The sequence below is a fragment of the Jaculus jaculus genome, chromosome 4, assembly GCF_020740685.1.
Source record: "Jaculus jaculus isolate mJacJac1 chromosome 4, mJacJac1.mat.Y.cur, whole genome shotgun sequence".
NCBI lineage: Eukaryota > Metazoa > Chordata > Mammalia > Rodentia > Dipodidae > Jaculus > Jaculus jaculus.
Genome location: NC_059105.1, coordinates 106732731 through 106755148, shown reverse-complemented (window position 1 = coordinate 106755148; position 22418 = coordinate 106732731).

Below are 22418 nucleotides of genomic sequence, written 5' to 3'. Positions count from 1 at the left end.
CACCTGTAGCTTAAACTAGATGACCATGAAAGTCAGAGACAATAGCTTAAATACTTAGTGTCAAACATGAGATTGGAATCCTTGTCTGATACAGGGCCTACCCAACCACTGAGTTTTCTGAGGTCTGAACATATCATTGTTCTCACCATACTTTCTTTCTCTCCAGGGCTTGCTGTATTTCAGAAATAATCAGGGATTTTTATATATGAAATCATGTTTATTCCTTAACTTCACCATTTCTACTTTATATGTAGGAATCTAAATGTTAGAAAACCTGATAATGTTAAAAAATCATTTTATAGGTTAGCACTTGAGTGGGCTGGGTGGGGTTTTGCTCATCTCTTTCCAATCACCACACACACACACACACACACACACACACACACACACCTGGCCCCATCTGTTTAGCTCTAAGTTCTATGTTCTCAGCTTATAAGTTTTACTGTCTTATATCACATGATTCCCCCCATGAGGCTCCCTCAGTTTATTTCCTGTTCCTCATCTTCTAAAAAATGTATAAATTAAATAAATATACAAGCATTTCTCAGTTGCAGACTGAAACCTGTCTGCTTTTCTAAGGAATTTTTGGATTTAAGATACGGACATTTGGAATTAATTTTCAAAATGACTCTTGATCTGTACAAAATGCAGAGCAAGTCTGACTTTGATGACTCTTCTCTTAGTTCCGGGAGAAGGAGACTTTCAGCATTTCTCTGTTACCTTGTGTCTCCTTAACCTTAGAGGTCAATATGGGAAAGTTATGGTTAAGCTTCAATTGACAGAATCATTGGAAGTGAAGCATTCTAGGACCTGTGAGTGAGGAAGTCAAAGTAAAGGATGGAATTTCCAAATTGGCACAGATATCTATCACTCTTTTATTTCCAGACTTTAAAGCGTAGCTTTTGTTTACTCCCATTGATATTCCATTCATATTCAATTATATCTAGAGACCTAATCCCCTGGAATTTCAGTTTTTATTGTAAATTCATTTTTATCAACATATATTATTTATACAAAATAAGGATTTCGTTATGACATCTTCAAAAATGCAGATCGTGTAGTTTATTTTCTCTGGCTCTGTGGGTATGTCTCTCTCACACACACAAACACACACACATTACCTTCTCATGCCCCCCTCACCCCAACTCTTCTTCTCTATCACTTTTAATTTAAGTTCTTAGAAAAGTTGATTTGAAGCTTGCTCTTTATGGAATGAAAAATCATAAAAAGATCCCATGAAAAGGGACATCATAGAAGAATATAGAATAGCTCATTTTTCAAAGCAATATCTCCTTTCCTCCAAAATGGAATTGAAAGTATGTCTTCACATACTAAGAATTTATTATGCATCAGAGATGTGTTATATAAAGAACGATGTCAAGCATTGTTGTGGACAAGCCATAGATAAGGTGAAAGAGTACATTTACGAGTGAGAGACTGAAAGGAATGTGGTGACCTTTGCAGAGAGCAGGCTCAGTTAATGCAGAATTTGAGGTTGTCTGGGAGTAATTTTTTTTCATGAAATAGGTGCTCTATATTTGCCTGGGAATGTCTTCAAAGGAGGGGAACAATAGGAGATGAGTCACTGAGGAAAGTATGCCAAATGGGACCATAACAGGAATGTAGGGTTGCATAACATGGGGACATTTAACTACACACAGCTTAACATATAGTAAAGCTCAGCAATTCTAACTGTAAGGGAAGTTCTAGGCTATACTGGATGACTTTCATGATGGCAACACAAAACATTACATGAATAGGAGCTGGATACCACTCCTTACCACAAAAGGTAGAAGACAGAAGCTGAGCTCTGGAAAGGGGTATCTGGGCTATAATGCCCCAAAGCATGTCTCTAAGAATACACCTCCTCCAGCAAGACACCTTCTCTAAAATTTCCACTACCTAGGGACCAAGCATTCAAAACACATGAGTTTAGGGGGAACATCTGATTCAAACTACTATTCCTGGAATCTGGATTGAAATGCAATAAGACCCTACATCCAGAGTTTCCCTCTACTTGAGGAAACTGGAAAGGCAATGTGATGTTTTCTTATCTATGGAATCATATATTTCTAGGGAAGAGGGTATATATATTTGTTAAAATAGATCCTATAAGACTTTTATTTTTTTGCTAATCTTTATATATTTAATCCAACTAGCTTAATTTTAAAAATGCAGTACCATACCAAAATAAAAATTAATTATATTTTTAAAGGGGCTTAGCCAAATCATTTTTCATAGATAGGGAGGAACCTTGAAAAAGAGCCTATATTTCTAATGACATTGATGCACTATCACACAGGCAATCTGGAAGTCAAATACAGAAGGAAGACTATTTAGGGAATAGAGAACACGTAGTCTCAGCCTGTCTACCCAGTCAGTCAGATAGCTTTGTAATCTCCCAAGGGATTATCTCTCAGAAGATATTGTTACCTCTTTTCAGAAGAGAAAAAATGACTACATGGCCTCTCAGAGTTTACAGCGAGCCTTGGGAAATGCCTTACATAGTACATTTGCTACTTGAGAACAGTGGATGTGGAGGGAAGATATCACCAGGGCCAATAGCCCAAAAGCAAAGATTGGAAAGAGATTCTATTTGTTTTGCTAAATTCTTGAAAATATAAAGGAAGTATACCTCTTTACCTTATTTAACCTGTAGATATGGAATTTATTGCTCAATCTACTTTCCTTGCCTTTTCATTCCCTTTCCCTTCCATTTCTCTTTCTTTCCTCTGCTGCCATATATACATATATATATATATATATATATTACCAAACCACTGCTGAAACCAACAGGAGGATGGTAGGCTCATGGTAGTTTAATTGATGCTTCCAAAGGAAGTGAAGCTGTTGTTCTGTCAAAAAATGTTGGTACATGATTGGCAGTATAAAAATCATTAAGGATATGCTTCCAACCTTTTGACTCTTCTGCCTTAAGTCGCCCATACACTTTCTGACAAATTGTACAACCCTCATAGCTGCACAGGAGCTTCAGACTCAGGCACACATATGTACATATTTAATACACATTCACAGTCTTTGGTACTCAGCATAAAAATAAGGTGATCACTCCCCATAAAGAGAGCATAATTTATGACTGAAAATGCCAAGTCATATGCTTTGAGATGATGATGGGTGTCAGTAATCTCTGACAGACATCTAGTCTAGATTGAGTTTATGACAAGAAAGAAGAAGGTATTGGATTTGAAAGCAAAGGGAGGATGATAAAATGAGAGTTCTTGCTACTTACTCACATTTACTTTGGGACAAGAGTGCTTGCTATGCACATTTGCCCAATCCCTGCAAGACCCCATGAGGACAAGACTGGTGTACACAAAAATACAGCAGCTGACACATGACTGATTAATAACTCAACCCAGCCCACCAGCTAGTGAGGGGCACAGCCAGCATTTGAGGGGTCTTTGAATCTCATACTTGCCCTATACTGTCACAATCCAAGTAATGCAAAGGAATTCAAGCCAAAATAATGTGCAACTAGGCTTTAGGACAAATAAAAATGGCAAAGGCTATTCTTTTATTAATTATACATGCATTTCTCTGCTTACCATTTGCTATGACAAATAATATATATCCCAAGTCCAAAGACTACATGGGTTTTTACAATTATGTGTTTCTCTAAAAATGATACATACCTAAATTTATAAGTGTGATATAGATAATATCTTTGTAAATGTAATCTAGTTAAAATAAAGCTATACTGGATTAAGAAGCCATTAATCCAATGCTTGGTGTCCAGTAATAGGTGAATTTGACAAATGCACAGAGAGGGAACCTTTCCATGTGAAGAAAGAAACAGATTGTCATCAGGCTGTGACAAGCCAAGGGATGCAAAGGGTTTCCTGTGATCACCAGAACTAGAAAAGCAGAGAAGGACTCCTCCCAAAAGTTTTGGAGGGAGAACAGTTCCAGAAACACTTTGATTTTTAATGTTGAGCTTCCAAACTTCAGGGGAAGAAATTTCTAAGTTTTCAAACTGCTTGGTTTGTGGTTGTTTGTTACCTTAACCCTGGAAAGGAATACAAATATTAACAGTTACAATGGTTGAGAGAAACATCATACCTGTAATGGGCAAATGATGGCTCCTGAGAATAAATATATATCCTAACTTTTAGTAAATAAATATTATCTTAACTGGACAAAAAGATTTTTTCAAAAATTATTAAAGCAAACATATTTAGGTATCAAGATTGTAATGTTCTGGGTAACTAATCACTATGATAGCAGGGAAGAGTAGAAGGTAGTGAAGGAATTTATTCTGTAGGCCTAAACAAGAGAAATAGTTTATAAAATAAATTTCAAGACTACAGCAGGCTTAGCAGTAACTAGACTAGCACCTTCAGAATTATACATTCAGATGAGTTTGTTTATGTGCAGTTTCCTATATGTAATTCCCATCCTGCAAAGCAGTATGATTCTGCCTGGCTAGTGTACAGTTCTGGGAAGTGAGCATGAGTCACTATAACGTTCAGTAGTGTTATCTCTGTCATTCATATTAGAATCATGCAAATAAGGGCAGACCTGGTAAAAAGGTTTGGGGTCACAGGGTTATGGGTTGCAGCTGTGTGGTATGATGTTACAAAATTAAAAGGTCAGAAGTTTGGGATTCCTTGGCCAAATAATGAGGTTTGGCTCCATTTTCAGGTTTCTTATTAAGAGTCTTCCTTCAGAGATGATCCTGGGTTATAAGGGTGGGTTCTAATTGCCATCATTTGTATCCTTATACAAGAGATGCAGAGAGGAATTTGGCATACATGGGAGGAGGCAGTGTGAAGAGATAAGCAGACTTAAAAGGACATAGTGTGACTAAGAAACTTCCAGAGTATGGACGAAATAATTAATGGGTTCCTTTAAGGCATAAAGAAGAAGCACAGACCTTCCAACACCATAATTAGGCCTTCTGACCTCAAGAACAGTCAGGGCATACATTTATTTGTTGAGCTCACCTGGTGTTTAGTGCTGTCCTACAGCAGCCAACAGAAACTAGCACAGGTAATTAAGGAATAAAAAAAGATATTCATTATAAAACTTAGTATCTACAAATTATGAACAAAGCTTCAGTGTAGATTTTAGAGGAGGCACCCAGGTCATCAAAAGTGTTGAAACTACACATAGTTCTTGACCGAGTTGCCATAGCCCCTCAATTCTAGAATTAGTGATTAAAGAGTGAAATACAGTCTCACTTTGGAAAAGATGGGGAGATATTAAAAGGGACCTTTAGAGAAAGGAGCAAACAAGTAGGCAAAATATAGGTAGGGAAAACAGCATGCAACACCCAGCACCACACAGATCTTGTTTTAAATATTCCACAACCAGCAGCTGTTTTGTGACAGGTCCAAATGAGTACTAGACCTGAATAAATGGGATGGACATAATGATGAAGACCACTAAATATTAGCTCTCCTTTCTTTAATGCACTTAAAGAGATTATGATTTTCCCAGGTCACAATTTTGAGTAAGGGCATGCAAGTTCTGGATCAATTTATTGTCATACCAACTCCCTGGTCAGATGTCTACCAATTCTACATTGGTTGGAGTCCATGTAATAAATAATAAACAGAATCCACATGTATGTAGAATTTTCATTAAAAATGTAAGTTAAAATAAGTTTCTGAAGCATGCACTCTCTTTTCTTAGTTCTAAGATGCCAGCAATTTAAAGACATTACTGTTTTATGCAGCATTGAGAAAGAAAATAAACGAGACCACTTTACAATGTAAAATGTATTGCAATACACATTTCAAATTGAGATTTGAAAGTATCAAAAGGTGCTTGTTTTCCCTGGTGAACTATGGTAACCCAAAGGTAGTGTGAAATGGCCCATTTCAATGATTTAATTTGTGAGAAAGTTTTCAATGGAAAAATTGGCAATGAAAAAGTCAAAACATAGAACACTATTATTCCATTTTCATTTTTTTAAAGCTTTAGTTTTTATTATCAATGTAATAGCTTATAATAGAAAACAGGAAGGTATAAGGCAAGCAATCAAAATTATGCACAAGGGTACTTGGGCACCATGGAAACTCATTTTAGTGGAAATAAGATCTAAGGAAATATATAATTCCCCATCAAACCAACTTCCTCTCTACTATCTCAAAGGGAGATTATCAAATAATTGCATAAGCTAAAAATTGTTGCTATTTTTGGTTTTACCTAATAAATACTTTTAGTTTTCCTCTTGACTTCTCTGGTACTCAGTACCATAAGTTATTCTTCAAGTCCCTCGTTTTAACAAATAACCAACTTTGCAACATATCTATGTTATACACAAATGAATGAGATTTGATTGCAGTGTCTGTTCTAAAAACATTTGCCAACTTGGCACAGGTACATTTTTTCTAGAATTATTTCTATGTACTAGATAATTTCCCTTATCTCTACCTAACCATGCTGGAGTTTTAAATAGTAATCTATTAGTAAAATAATTACTTCAAAAATTTTGATTCAATGCCCATTGCGAAGTGTATGGTCATAAAATGGCAGTCAATGCTCACATTATTAATTAAAAGTTAAGATTTAAATTGTTAACATGTACTGGAATATATAAAACATGTATTGGAATGAGATAAAAATAAAAATATAGAAATAACTTGGCTTAAGGCCATATACTTTTTAGCAATAAAAATATGGACATATCATTCATTGGCTGTAAAATCCGGTATATGCAACAAAAAAGCAGCAAGCCTGAGCTTTCTTATATGGAAAGAATGTATAATTGTTAAAATAAGTCTGAAAGTTTTTGTATGAACTGAGGGAAATACATGGAAATACCTAGAGCAGTAGTTAGTAGTATTGTTATTTAGATATCATATTTCTTCCTTTGTCTGTTAATTTTCTACTCCTTGGCAGAGGTACTGTTTTATAGAAAAGGTTGTGACTTGATTCTGACACAATAAAAGTTAAGCGTTGTTTCTTTTTCTTCTTTTTCTGTAGTTATAATAAAGAATATGATGGCTAGGATAATGTTGAATAAATGAATAAATGGAAGAGTGATTCAACATTTTTCTACTTTTACTCCAAGGCTATGTCACAGATGAGATGAAAGAAGTGGGTGGAAATGGACAGATGAAGAAAGGAGTCACAGTTATGTGCCTAGGTCTCTTAACTCCTTCACAAATCTCACTTGCAAACTTAATGGATTCATGTATTGTTATTGCCTAGTTTCTAACATCAGTAGTTCAAGAGTGGCTTTCAACAGTGACTCAGTGTTATCTGGAATGCCATTGCCAGGATCTATCTGTCTGATTCTGAATTTCTCCCTAATTTACTCTACTTATCTGTCACTCTCCTATTCTCTCCAAGTTATTTAGATACCTTAAATTAATAGAAGAAAAGATTCTAACTATAAAGTACACAGCATGAGAGCTTAAAAAAAAGTACAAATTAAAAAGTAAATTAAATAATATAGCAGTTTTCAATCTGAAAATTTTTTGGTTTTATTGTTTTTTTGTTTTTTCTAGGTAGGGTCTCACTCTAGCCCAGCCTGACCTGGAATTCACTATGGAGTCTTAGGGTGGCCTTGAACTCACGGCAATCCTCCTACCTCTGCCTCCCAAGTGCTGGGATTAAAGGCATGCGCCACCACACCTGACTGAAAAATTTTAATTTTAGTCAATAATTAAATGAAAGATAAACTATACTATTGCTTTTTTTTTTTTTTTAACTTGGATCCATGTCATTCTCAGTCTATCCTAATGCAAGATAAACAAATTTTTATTCACATGGAAATAAAAATAATAGATTTTCCCATTGGAAAGTGTACAAAGCATACCTTCAATGAACCTTTCATGACAAAACATATAATTCAATTATTAATAGTTAACTATTTCAAGAGTATGGAAAAAAAGTTGAAAAAAGTAGGAACAAATGAAACCAGTTGGATAAACAGTACATTATAAATACATGCTATTAAAATTGTGCAAATGCAAACATTCTTGACAGGAAATATATTAGCAATGACATTTACTAATCATTTAAGATAAATTAAAACCTTGCTTATATAATCTCATATAACAATTTGTCCTAAACTCCAAAATGAGGGTAATGAAACCAGAGACTGTCAGGGAGGAGGAGAAGGAGGAGGAATGAGAGAAAACAGCATGCTAATTTTGTGTTCAGACATATGGTAAAGACAATGGATATTGTTTCATTCCTTGCTATTGCCAATTAGGGAAAAGTAGATACAATTTCATTCAAATATATAGTAACAAGTAAAAGCAATTAGAGGCATTTTTCCAACTCACCACATAAAAGGAGTGAGCTAAGAATAAACAGTTTGGAAAAGACGAAAACTAAGCAACAGTTATTTTAATAGAGGTCATGTTGTACAAGCTTTATGTAGATGCCCACCATTTTCACAAGTACCAAGGTCTGTCAACACAGAAGGAAGCAAACCTATAGTTAGTCTTTCACATCACTACTACATAAGCAGTATATTTTAAAAAAAATAGCCCTTCATCTGGTTCACTAATGTCCTTACTACTTCACTGACATTTACTTGTCAGATATCTGTGGCTTATAACTCTGATCAATTTCAGAGTCCCCATTAATTAGCAATTGATTATTTTTGAGTCATATTACTCTTTAGCATATTACTCTTTAGTTGAAAAAAACGACCTCTGACTAGTTAACTTGTTTGAATGGAAAGAAAATATCAAGTTGTATGAAGCAATTACAAATCCATCCTTAAAACCCCAGCAATGTTAAATCAAGTACTCAAGTAGTTGAAATCCAATGGCTGCAAACCAATTAGTATAAATAGCATAGAATTCTGAGCAGCGAATTACTCTATTTATTGACAGGACTAAAATTAAATGTCTCTAAATATCTAAGAACTCTATGCTATTTGGGGATGTACTTCGCTGTATAGAAGTTATCATGTTGAAAATTCCAGAATTTATGCTCTATCTTTTTTTTTTTTAATTATTAGTTTTCTTTTCAGCAAATGCAGGCAGTTTGGTAACAATGTTTAGGCTCATCCATGACCTACCCCTCACAATGGCCCCTCCTTATTGATGTAAGTGGGTCGTGCATTGTGGAGTTAGCCCACAGTTCTTGGTACAATAAATGTCTCTGCATATCATAACCCAACACGTGACTCTGACATTCTTTCCTCCCCCTCTTCTGCAAAATTTCCTTGAGCCATGTTGGGTTCATTTTTGGTCTGCTTCAGTGATGTTGGTCTCCTTCCCTTTTGTGCTGGTATCCGGTTCATCAGGAAAACAGCACCCTTGTTTGGTTCGCCAATTTTCCTTAGTTTCAGTTGGGCCCCTTTTGAGGTATGATGGGGTGGCTCTCTCCTTAGGATCTGCATCTATCTGATAAAGAGAAGCAGATTCTCCAATGAAGAGTAAGTTAGCACCCAGAAATTTGAGATAATACTTTTTTAATAGAGAGTTTAATAGGTGTAGGCCCTCTTGTAGCCCATGATTGATGGTAGCTTATGTTTGGATATGGTTCTGATTTGTTTCCCAGCTCCAACTATGGGTTTCATACCACTGAGGGGATCAGTTAGCCAAATCAAGAGCAGTTGGTTCCCCACCATGGCTGTGTGCCACTACTGCACTTGTGTGCGCATCACACCAGGTTATTTGTTGCTAATTAGGTTAGACAATGAGTTGCTTGGACAGATATTGGTCATTTCCCCCAGTCGCCCATGTAGCACCTTCTGGCACTAGATATGCTGACTGGGGACTGACTCTCTCCTGGCTTCCAGCCATGCCATTCCATTTTATGTGTCAGTTGCCTATGGAGTCTTCAGCAATAGGGTCTTACCACTAACCTTTGCTGGGTCATCAAGTACTCTGACAGAAGTCTGTCATTCTTTTAGGAAACCTGATAGGTTTCTCTGATCAAAAGCTCTTTGTGGATGATAGCCCGTGCTGATAGTGGGGGTTACAGGTCAGTGCCCACTAAGAAAATGAGGAAAAAAATAACTAATATACAAGAGTTAGAGAGGAGAGAGGGGGGAGGAGGGGGGAGGGAGGGAGGGAAGATGTAGAAGATTTAGGTTAGACTTGATCCTACCCTCTCTAGCGTCTTGTGGTTCAGGTGTTTCCTGTAAGGGTCTAGTGAAGGTTCAGCCATTTGGTATGCCTTTTAGGAAGTACAATTTTATGGTACCATTGCCATTTAGGTCCAGATTAGTGTTTCCCACCCCTTTGATCCCCTCCTCTCCCTCCCCATCCATCCTAGTGTCTAGTCCATGAGATGCTTGCGGCGTATGTAAAGTATCTTGGGTAGATTCAGGTTAGGTGTTGTAGATGAGTGAGACTTTGTGTTGATTTTTTTTTTTTTTCTTTTCTGTGATTGGGTAAGTTCACTGAGAATGATCTGTTCCAGGTTCAACCATTTTTCCTCAAATTTCTTTGTGTCATTTTTTCTTACTGCTGTATAGAATTCCATTGTGAAGATATACCACATTTTAGTTATCTAGTCTTCTAGTGATGGACATCTGGGTTGATTCCAGCTCTTAGCTATTATGAATTGAGCCACTACAAACATGGTTGAGTAAATCTCTTTGGCCTGTGGTTTTAAGGTTTTAGGGTAGATGCCCAGTAAGGGTATAACTGGTTCTGTTGGTATATCTATAGTCAGCTTTTTCGGGAGTCTCCATATTGCTTTCCAAAGTGGTTGTACCATCCTAAATTCCCACCAACAGTGAATGAGTGTTCCTGTTTCTCCACATCCTCGCCAGAATTTATTTTCATTTTATTTTTTGATGTGTGCTATCCTTATAGGGGTAAGGTGGAATCTCATAGCTGTTTTAATTTGCATTTCTCTGATGATTAGGGATGATGAATATTTTCTTAAGTGTGTGTTTGCCATTTGTATTTCTTCCTCTGTGAACTGCCTGTTCATCTCTTTGCCCCATTTTATGAGTGGGGTGTTTATCTTCTTATTGTTTAGATTTTTGAGTTCTTTGTAGATTCTAGAGATTATGCCTCTATCCATTGGATAACCCACAAATATTTTCTCCCATTCTGTGGGTAATCTATGCTCCATCTTAAAATGTGTAATTTTACTTTGAAGATAGAGGAGTAATGAGCATAGTAAAAAGTTACTTCTAAGTGATAATTTGGCATTATAATCATTCTTCAATCATTGGTCGATAGAGCTCTCATAATCATAATTTTTTCGCTTAAAACTTATGAACAATCATACATTCTTCAGGACAAGTAGAAAATACTTTATAGAATTTATCCTCCAAGTGGATATTTAGCATTTTTGCTCATTTATCATTTCCTGTATTTATCAATCTCTGAGGATATTTTAAATCATTTTTTGAATAAAGAGCACAGTGTAGAGAGAGGGGAATTTCTGGAAATCCAGAATGCTGAGTTGACAACCTGAACCTGAATTTCATAATTCATCTTATTGAACTCAGAAAATGTGCATTCTTTCTACTCTGTAATAAAATGAAGGCTAGAGTTCCTATTAGACATGAAACAGGAATTTAATTGAGGGTTTTCACAAGAGAGAAAGAATGCTGAAAGAAGACATGCATTGGCAGTATTTGTGAAAGTTGATTAAAGCAATCAGAATTCTAGAATATTGCTTACATTGTCTTGAAATAAAAGCCAAGTCATAACCTCAGGTGTTTGGGAAACAAACTTTAGAGTCAAGGTTGTCTACAAAGAAAGGCACATATTGGAGAACAAGCTAGATTGAAGATGAAAGGGGAAAGACCTATCAAGATTTCCATAAAAGCTTATATAATCCAATTAGGAAATTTTATGTGGGGGCCTGAAAACAAAACCTTCCTCATCTAACAAGCTACCTGTTGTGTGATTTAGTAACTTTCTCAACTTTATCATACTATAAATAGAGTTATTGTTCAATATTTATTTAAAAATGAATCTAGGAATAATGTGCAGGATAATGCCTTGGTCAAAAAGGACTAGAAATCCCTTCCCAGTAAAAATCAAGATGGTATCTTAGCACTTTATAAAAATGCAAGGGCCAGGCATGATGGCACATGCCTTTAATCCCAGCACTCAGAAAACTGAGGTCTTAGGGCTGTTGTGAGTTCAAGGCCAGCCTGAGACCACATAATGAATTTCAGGTCTGCTTGAGCTAGAGTTAAGACCCTACCTCCAAAACAAACAAACAAACAAACAAAAATTCACAAATAAAAATGTAAAGAGCACCAAAACAAATACAATTCAGGTATATCACACATTTCATAAGAATACTTGTAGAGTGGAAACAGCGTCTGCGTTATTTAGCTTTCTACTATTATAACAAAATACCCAATGTAGTTCATTTATAAGGAGTATATAATTTAAATTACAGTTTTGGAAGTTTCATCCCATGGCTGATTTTGGCTTTTGGATCCATCATGAGGTAGATACACCATGGCCAGAAGGAGGGTATAATGGAGCAAACCTGATCACCTCAGAGTGGTCTGGAAAAAGGAAAAGGGAGAGAGAGAGAGAGAGGAAAATTGAGATGAGTGTAGAGGGTCCCTTCAAGGGTCTGGTCTCAATAAACTACTTCCCATTAGATGTCACCTGCTAAAAGCCCCAACCCTCTCCCATAGTTTGGAACAATGGTGAGATAGCACAGTATGGCAGAAATGAGTTGTAGAGCAAGGTCATTTACCTCATCATGAGCCACAAAAGATATGGAAAGGAAAGCCCTTATACTTTAGGAGGGCATGTCCCCAGTGGTTTAGGAATGGTCTGTGAAATTCCTATTTTATTACCTCTTGGCAATACTATGCTGGGATCTAAGTCAACACATAGGCCTTTGAGGGACAATCAACATCTAAAGTATAACAGCACCTAACACAAGAAACTTGTGATGATGTTTGAGCCAGCCTCGAAACTAGTCATTTCCACTGCATTCTTAGTTTTGTGTCGGCCAGCATATTATCATGTATCAAAACTCAAGAAACCCCTGCAAATATAAACCAATGGATACATGCTTCAAAGAGACCTACTTAGGGGAGACCGAGATAAGATCTTATTATTGTTTTGAAGGCTCAAAGTTGGGATTCAGAGAATACAGATGGGAGAGTAAATAATGAAAGGTGAAATTTAGGAGAAGGTAAATCAAGGCCAGAGGAGCAGAATAAATCTAGATGCCCTGAAATAGCAATAAAACTGGTGTGGTACTGCAGGAAGCTACCTTCCTCAGCAAGCAATTCAAACTGTTTTACTTCCTTTCCTGTATATTTGACAACAAGAAATTAATGGAAAATTTTACTTGATATTTACAGTTCTTAGAATAATTAGAATTATATACAAGTAATTCTGATACAGATATATCCTGAGTGAAGATGCATATATGGAAGCCACTAATGTATTACTTTCAAATTATATGACAAAGTATTAATAAAAATACTCTTAAGAAAGTATGGAACTTCAACAAGAAAATCAAATTGAAATATTTGCAAAATTTAAATAAATATATACTAAAGATGTTATAGAAAGGGCCAACAAGCATATGAAAAGAGCTTCAATATCACACTCCCAGTCACTTGAGAAATTTCAAATGAAAATTGAAATGGACTATCTGCTCATAACTATTCTGATGGCTATTATATAAACAATTCTAGAAAATAATGTAAGTTGGTAAGGAATAGAAGGTAATGAGTTTCTGTGCATTGCAGCTGAGAATAGAAAATTCCTGTGATCTTTCTTCAAAAATGCCAAAATATAATAATTATATGATCAACACTTCCACTTATAAGTCTAAAAGTTGAGAGATAGTTTCATGCATGTTTGTGTCAATTATTTACTATAGCTAAGAGATGTAAGCAACAAAATTCACTGTGAATGGATCAACAAAATATTATATATATAAAATAATTATTCAGTCTTAAAAGGAAAAAGTTCCAACATCTGTATCACCATTATTCAGCCTTGGGGACAACATGAGAGGTGGAGTAAACCAGACACAAGACTGAATGAATCTACTTATGTAATATATGAAGAAGAGTCAAGTTCATCAAAGCAGAAATTAGAATGGTTGTTGCTAGGGGTGGAGGGCAAATGGGGTCCGTTGTTTAATAAGTAGCAAGTTTCAGTTTTGTAAAATGAAAAAAAAAATGATGAGAAATGTTATGTTATCAATTACTTTATTTATTTATTTATTTATTTTTTGTGACATAAGGTCTCACTCTAGCCCAGGATAACCTGGAATCCACCATGCAATCTCAGGGTGGCCTGAAACTCAAGGTGATTCTCATACGTCTGCCTCCTGAGTGCTAGGATTAAAGGGGAGTGCCACCATGCCCAGCATCAATTTCTTATCAAATAAAAAAAAAATTAAAATAGAAGGCCTGGTTTAGGCTTATACTAAATAAGAAACTACTTAAGAAACAATTTGTAGCTTCCAGTGACAGTATGTACCTTCCTTCTGAGTAGCCCTGATTGATATTTAGAGCTTCTTGGACTAGCTATTACTGTGCTAGCCACATTAGCAGATGTTAAGCATCCAACACAGTTCTTGAGTGCTTCCTCTGAGTGTGAAGCAGTGGTACCCATGTCAGAAAATAATATAAAAGCATTACCACAAATATTGACATAAACTTTGTTAAGGGATTGTCATGGTTTGAATCAGATCTCACCATGTAAACTGATGTATTACAAATGTTTGGGCCCCAGCTGATGAAAATTTAAGAGGTGGACCTTTACTGGGGGAGGTGTGTTTTGGGGGTCAGGCTTAAACGTGTTATGGGCAGCTCCCTCTTGCAAGTTTGGCTCACTTTTCTGCTGCTGGTTTCCACCTACTGTGGCAGAAGTGATGACCAGCTTCTGCTGGTTCCATGTTTCCTCCAGCCATCATGAAGCTTCCCTTTATGACTGTAAACCAAAATAAAAACATTCCTTCCATCAGCTGATTTTGATCAGGGGCTTTGCCCCAGCAATTAGAAGGTAACTACAATAAGGACTATTTGTAGAACATGGCTTTATCATTTCTTTAACCCAACCAATAGCAGGTGAGCACTTTGAAATCCTCCTCTTATTTGGAGGATAAACTTTAGCATATAGGACAGGAGGTGGGTGGGTTGGATCTGTTAATTTGGAGAATTACCACATGACAACTAATTATTGGCTAACATTCCAGCTCAAGATGGGGAGACAGAGAAAACAGGAGAACCCAGATGAATGCAAGATCCCATTTCTAGGCTGGCAAGTTTGCTTGCTTTTTTTGCTAGTTCAGTGGGAAGAGAATAGGCTTCCCATCATAACTAGCACATAAAAGTTGGCCTAACGAGTAAAAATCCTATCCCAGTGGCTGGGCTGTTTACAAACATGATGCTCTTACTTAGTGTCATGTATCTAAAGTTGATGAACCAAACATCTGGAAAGTCAGCTGACATAAAATGTTACAAAAGATTTCTAACAGGAAAGCACATGTCTCCTGTTGCTCTGTGTGCTGTTTGATTCCATCCAATCACAATGGAGATCCAGCTGTTAGGATTATGTCTAACACTAAGGTGGTCTCCAATCTTCTGGGTGATCTTGCATGAATAATCTTATTGTTTTAGTTCATACCATTCCTCCAAAGCTGTGAAGTGGCTACCTATGCCCTCGGCTAGTGTACAAGATGGTTATAGAAGAGAAGAGACACTAGCCTAATGGAGGAGGCAACTGACAGATGCAAAAACTGGCAGAAAATCCAGTGCAAGACTGGACACGTCAGTTGTCTGGCATGTCCCTGTGTCCCACTCCCTCCTACTTTCCCAGCAGATGTGTATACAAGCAGCATCCATGTAGACATAGAGGCAGAGGGGAGAAACAATGACAAAGGGCAAATGACCTTATTCTCAAAGGAACTTGTATTCTGTGACACAGACTCAGGACCAGTGAGTTTGCAGTTGAGTGGTAGCTTCCTAAAACTGATGAGATGTTCTTAAAATCAGTATAATGCTTGGCTTCCTTAAGGCAAATGACTAAGAAGCTCCCATTTCAAGGGATCACCATATTGATAAAGTTCACTGAGTCAAAATAAAAATCAGAAAACAAAATTAATAGACTATCTAATAACATGTAGTTATAGTCATAAAATACCTAATTTATTTCAGGACATTTGCCTACTGAATTCTTTAATCAACATTAATAGCCTTTAGCAAGTGATAAAATCATTCTCTAATTTAGTAAGAGACTGGATGCCAAAATTTACTGTTAATAAACTAATTTCATTGTTGTTGTACTAAATACCAAATGCACATAACTTCTCCCTCATTTACTGTATTACCTATTTGATTATAGTAACACCTAGAAGCTTCCACCAACAAAAATATTCTACACACATCAGCTCCAAGGTAGATCTCTGACTCCCCAAGCTCTGTCACACTGCTCAGCTCAGCAAGAAAGGGGGATTTAAGGAATGCCAAACCAGGAGTGGCACGTGAATTATGAACTTCCTTCTGTTGGTTTTTGATGTCACAGTTGGGCAAGAGTTGCCTATATATAGACAGATAGCACAGTCAAAACTGAAATTTGTACATAATCTCTTAATTATACATTCTCTGTGAAAAGAAAATAAGTTCAAGGTGGTCTAGTAGCCCTTGTCTTTCCTTTGATTTTAGTTCCAGATGTGTTTGTACACATGATGATGGTGACATCAGAAGATGTGAAAATCCCAAAGAACATAATGTTATGTATTAGAATGGGTATTTCTTCAACAACCCAGAGTCCTCTTTACAGACTATGGATAAGGTATAAGTTTATTGGAAAGGCCAGTGCTGTTTCCCAGAGATATTGCTCTGAGAGAAGAGAAGGAGTTGAAGCAAATGTATTCTGCTTATGATTTTAATCCATTTTGATTCCTGAATTTATGTCTATTACCCAAACAGCCACTCAAAATGCTTTGTGTTTCTCCATACAAAGTAGTTTTCAGGACAGTTGCCTTACAACTCTTATTTATATCATGTTTTTTTTCTGAGACATAAAAAGAACTCTTCCCTGACTATCTAAATTATACTAATATCATTCTACTTTATAGTAAATGCTGTCCTCATTTAAATTTTATTTAGTTATCTATACCCTATAATATTTTGTTGGTATTTAATCACATTTCATTTATTATGTCTCTTGAATATATATGTATGTATGTGTATATATATATATATATATATATATATATATATATATATATATATATATATAATGCACACACACACACACATATATAACCAATTTCACATTCTATAAATTCTGACTGTAGAATTATACATATCATTTTCCTTATTTTATCCCAAATATACAATTTTATGACTATTCACTTTTGCCTCTGTAAATGTTACTTAAACTCTGAAATATTAGAACATTGTAAATAGACACAGGCCCCTTTTAAGCACAGCTAGGGAATTTTAGGAGGGTTAGGTCATCTTTTAATGTGATTGGCTAAGCAAGCAGCAGTTACATTTGTACACCTTTGGTTGTCTGTGGCCCAGATTTTACCATCCTTGGGCATGTTTAGACATGTTTTAGAAACTTTATAGGAACTGACTTGGGCCCCTGGGTGGCTATCTTTCCCAGCCACATGTCAGGGTTGCTATTGATTAATAGCCCTTTGTGGTTTATCCTAGAAGTGTTGCCGGCCTCTCCAGGAAACTGAAACTTAGGCCTAGCAGTAAACTGGAGCAAATTTGATCCTCTCACCATGGTCAACTGGTACGTGGATATTGGAGAATCAATCCTCAGCTGGCAAGTTTTGTAAGCATGTACCTCTAACTGCTGAACAATCTGTCCAGCCTATACTAGTAAAGAAAGACACTATTTTTAAAAATTTTATTTATTTATATATTTGAGAGACAGAGAGAAAGAGAGGGAGGCAGATAGAGAATGTGTACACCTGGAACTTCACCTGCTGCAAATGAACTCCAGATGCATGCACCACCTTGTACTTTTGGCTTACATGTTGTGGTGGTTTGATTCAGGTGTCCCCCATAAAATTAGGTGTCCTGAATGCTAGGTTCCCAGCTGATGGAGATTTGGGAATTAACGCCTCCTGGAGGGAGTGTATTGTTGGGGGTGGGCTTATGGGTGTTATAGTCAGTTTCCCCTTGCCAGTGTTTGGCATACCCTCCTGTTGCTGTGGTCCATCTTATGTTGGCCAGGGGTGATGTCCACCCTCTGCTCATGCCATCATTTTCCCTTGCCATTGTGGAGCTTCCCCTCAAGCCTGTAAGCCAAAATAAACCTCTTTTTTCCCCAGATTCTCTCTTGGTTGGGTGATTTCTACCAGCAATGCGAACCAGACTGCAACACATGGGTTCTGGGGAATTGAACCTAGGTCCTTTGTCATCTATCCAGCCCAAGAAAGTCATATTCTTAAATGTTGCAGGAATTTAGAAAGCTGTTTCTTTAAAACTCTAAACACTATGTTCCTCTCTTGTGTGTTGATTGCATATGGCATAGGTTTGCTGTTCAGAAGATTCTTTTTTTCTATGAACTATCACCTGTCTTGCAAAAAGAAGCAAAAATCCCAAGTGTCCCAAAAGGGAGCTGCTGTTAGCACTTAAGAGATTTTGTAATGGGGTGCTATGGTCCAGGGAAGTCCTGAAGGACCCAGAAACTGAATGGCACCATGACATGCTTCAGTAGAGTGCTGCTCTGGTTAGGCCTAAGTTACAATTTTCAGCTGAAACAAAGGAACAAAGGGGTAGCTGCCCCAGCCCTGCCCAGGACACCTGAGACTTGCCAAAGACTTGTCCCTCCTACCTCCCTGCCCCGGCCAATTGAGAGATTTGTCCCTTCTACCTCCCTGTCCCAGCCAACCAAAATGCATACAAATGTTATTGATGCTTGTTTAGTCAATCGCAACAGAGTTTGCTTAGTTACCTAGCTCCTGCCTGCCAACCTTGCTGCCAATGTCCTAAGAAATCAACCAATAATGTACCCATTCTTCTTTGTTCCCTATAAAAAACATGCCCCCTGCTGCTCAGGGCTCTTGTATGGATCCACTGCCTTGGTGAAGTCAAGAGACCAAGCTTAAGACCAAAATAAAGCTCCTTGCCCTTGCATACATGTATGGTTCTCCTTGATGGTCTCTGAGGGGTGTCAAGAACTGGGCAGAACAGTCCTTGCACTTCAAACCGTGGGTTTGTTTCTATGTTTAGTAAAAGAATTGAATAAAAAAAAACTGAGAAGGATAATTATTAAATTATTGTAAATTATTACAATTATTGAGGGACATAGAGCCAAGGAAAGGCACCCATGCAGCTAGAGGACCAAAGTGGAGGGGCCAGAGAAAAAAGTGTGAAAAGAAAAGAGAAAAGAAAGTTCAAGGCACTCCTGCCATGTGTGGAGCTGGGGGCAGGGGTTAAAGTGTCCAGTATCCATGTGCAGAGTAAGGGCTAGGAGACCTCCTGGCTGGGCCTGGGCTAGGGCCTAGGGTAGAGCCAATATAGGCCTAGATGAGGGAAAAACTCACCCACAGCTGGAAGTACCCAAGTGATCAGAAAGAGCCTGCCCTCCCGTTGCAGAGACATTTATAACCTTGGGATGGTGGGCTGTCTTTTGTCCCAGGAAAACCAGAGGGCCAGCTGGTTGGTTAGGGTTAGGGGCTCTCTCAGATAGAGATTAGCTCTGGCATGTGCCACCTCGAACCTGGGTCCTTTGGCTTCACAGGCAAATGCCTTAACTGCTAAGCAAACTCTCCAGCCCCTTGATTTTCTTTATATGCTTTTCCAAGCTTAGTTGGCTGTTCAAGTTACATTAAAAGTTGAATCACAGTTTAAAGATTCAATCTATCACTTCTGGTTAAGATGGCAGCATAGGCACCACACCAAAGCAGCCTAGGGGGGAAAAAGACCAAAAAAACTCAACAAAATACACACTTTTACTAAAAAGTGAGGTGTATAGGAAATTGAAATGGCAGTGGCGAAGTAGAAGAGATTCAGAGCATCCAGAGCCCACACGGGCTGGCAAAAGGAGCCCTGGCAGGTCCACCAACTGTGGTGGCAGCAGCACACCAGAAAGCTGCCAGGCTCAGCTCAAGCCATAGGAAAAGCCAGGTGAGGGGAGCTTCCACTCACACCGGAGCTCTCCACAAACTCTAGAAATGTGAAGGGAGAGTGGCAGTGAACAACGGAGGACCAGAACACAAGGTAGAAGAACACGTGGAATAGCAAGAGAACTAGAGAAGCTGTGGATCCAGCCCCTCACCCACCGCCCATGCCCAGCTCTAGCAAACAGAGCAGTGGTACCAGGCCATGCAAACTTGAGCTGACAGAGGGACCCAAGCAGGAGCAGAGTCCAGCAGCAATATTAGTGGCTCTGGCACCATTAACAGTGGCCCCAGTGGCAGCAGTTCAAGCAGCGGCAGCAGCGGCAGATCCAGCAGCAGCAGCTTCAGTGGTAGCAGCAGTGGTTCTAGCAGCAGAAGCTTCAGAGGCAGCAGTGCAGTTCCAGCTGTGGCAGCTACAGCAGCAGCAGCAGTGGTGGATCCAGCAGCAGCAGCTTCAGCAGCAGCAGTAGCAGTTCCAGCAGTGGGGGTGCCGATCTGCAGGGCCACAGTTGCCAGCCTTGGTTTGCCCTGCAGGAAAAGCCAGTGCCCAGCTCCAGAAATCAGAACAGCTGTCCAACAACCCAGCCAGCAACTTGACTGAGACCAAAACCATGCAAAAAGGTAAGTGGGATTGTCCCCGGGAAGGGTCTCACTTGGTCACAGGCTGACTGGGATCCCTCAAGAGCCCAGAAATCTTAACCTCTTTGTTGACAGAAGATTGGGTTGTTATAATAACTACTGTTTCATAAATACTCGGTAATGTTTTTGATTGAATGTGTACAGTGTTTAGTTTAAATTTTAGAATCTACCTGTATTTTATTCCACTCAGTCTACTTGAATACTCCCATAGCAGGGAAACTCAACCCCTAGGAACACCTTTGTAGATACTCTATGAGTCTTAAGAGCCACACCTAACACCTTAAGCTCTTACCCTGAAGATATATAACATCAAATCTACTGATAGAGCTAAGAATACCCAGCTAGCTAGAAAATCCAAGCATTAACTTAATCCAAGATGCAGAAATATATACATTATAACACAAGAAACACTAAAAAGCAAGACAATATAAGTCCACCTGAAAGTACTAATGCATCAGAAATGACCTCTAGTGAGAACACGTTAGAGGAAATGCCTGAGAAATATTTCAAAAGAATGATTGTAAATATGTTCAAAGAAGTCAGAGAACAAATCAAAGGAATTAAAGAGGAAATCAAAGGAATCAAAGAGGAAATCAAAGAAGATGCAGGAAACCAATTTCATAAAATAAAGAAGGCAATAAAAGATATAAATAAGGAAATAGAAATAATAAAGAAAAATCAGTCAGAATTACTAGCAATGAAGAACACAGTTAATGAAATAAAAACCTCTGTAGAAAATTCTCACCAGTAGAATGGATGAAGGAGAGGACAGAATATCTAAGCTAGAAGACAGGTGGCAGATCTAATACAGTCCAACAAAGAGAAAGACAAACCTATAGAAAAGTATGAGTGGGAATTTCAAGATATTTGGGACACTATGAAAACATCAAATATAAGAATTCAGGGCATAGTAGAAGGAGAAGAATTTAACTCCAAAGGCATAGTAGGCATCTTCAACAAAATCATAGAAGAAAACTTCCCCCAAATTGGGAAAGAGGTGCCAATGCAGATACAGGAATCCTTTAGAACCCCAGCCAGACAAAACCTGGAAAGAACCTCTCCTCAACATATTATAATCAAACTACCAAACACACAAACCAAAGAAAAAATATTGAAAGCAGTTAGAGAGAAAAATCAAGTTATCTACAAAGGCAAGCCCATCAGGATTACAGCAGATTATTCAACACAAACTTTAAATGCCAGAAGGGCTTGGAGTGATGTATTCCAAGTTCTGAAAGATAACAACCGTCAACCAAGGTTACTTTATCCTGCAAAGCTATCCATTCAAATAGACAGAGAAATAAGGACATTCCATGACAAAAGCAAATGAAAGGAGTATTTGAAGACAAAACCAGCCCTACAGAAAATACTTGATAGAATCCTCCATGCTGAAGAAAAGGAAAAGCACACATATAAGGAATCTGGAAAAAACAAGCAATACTCAAATACTAGTTAACACAAGAGAGCAAAGGTAGCACCAGAACCATAAAGATTCAATCTATCCAGATATGGTGTTCTTTATCTAAAACTAAATGGAGTCTCTCACATTTGTAAATGCACTAAAATTCTACCTAAATTATTTTATGGTTTGTAAGGAGATATGTTGTGATGGCTACTTAGTGAAATATAGCAAAGTCACATGGACTATACTGAGGAAAAAGAAGGGAAAATAAGCACTTTACCTTTTTGTATAGCATATCCTCTGACCTTAAGACTTCTGAAGTAGATACCTGTATTATTTAAATGAATGTCCCTAATAGAATCAGGCATTTTGTTAATATAACTTGGATCTC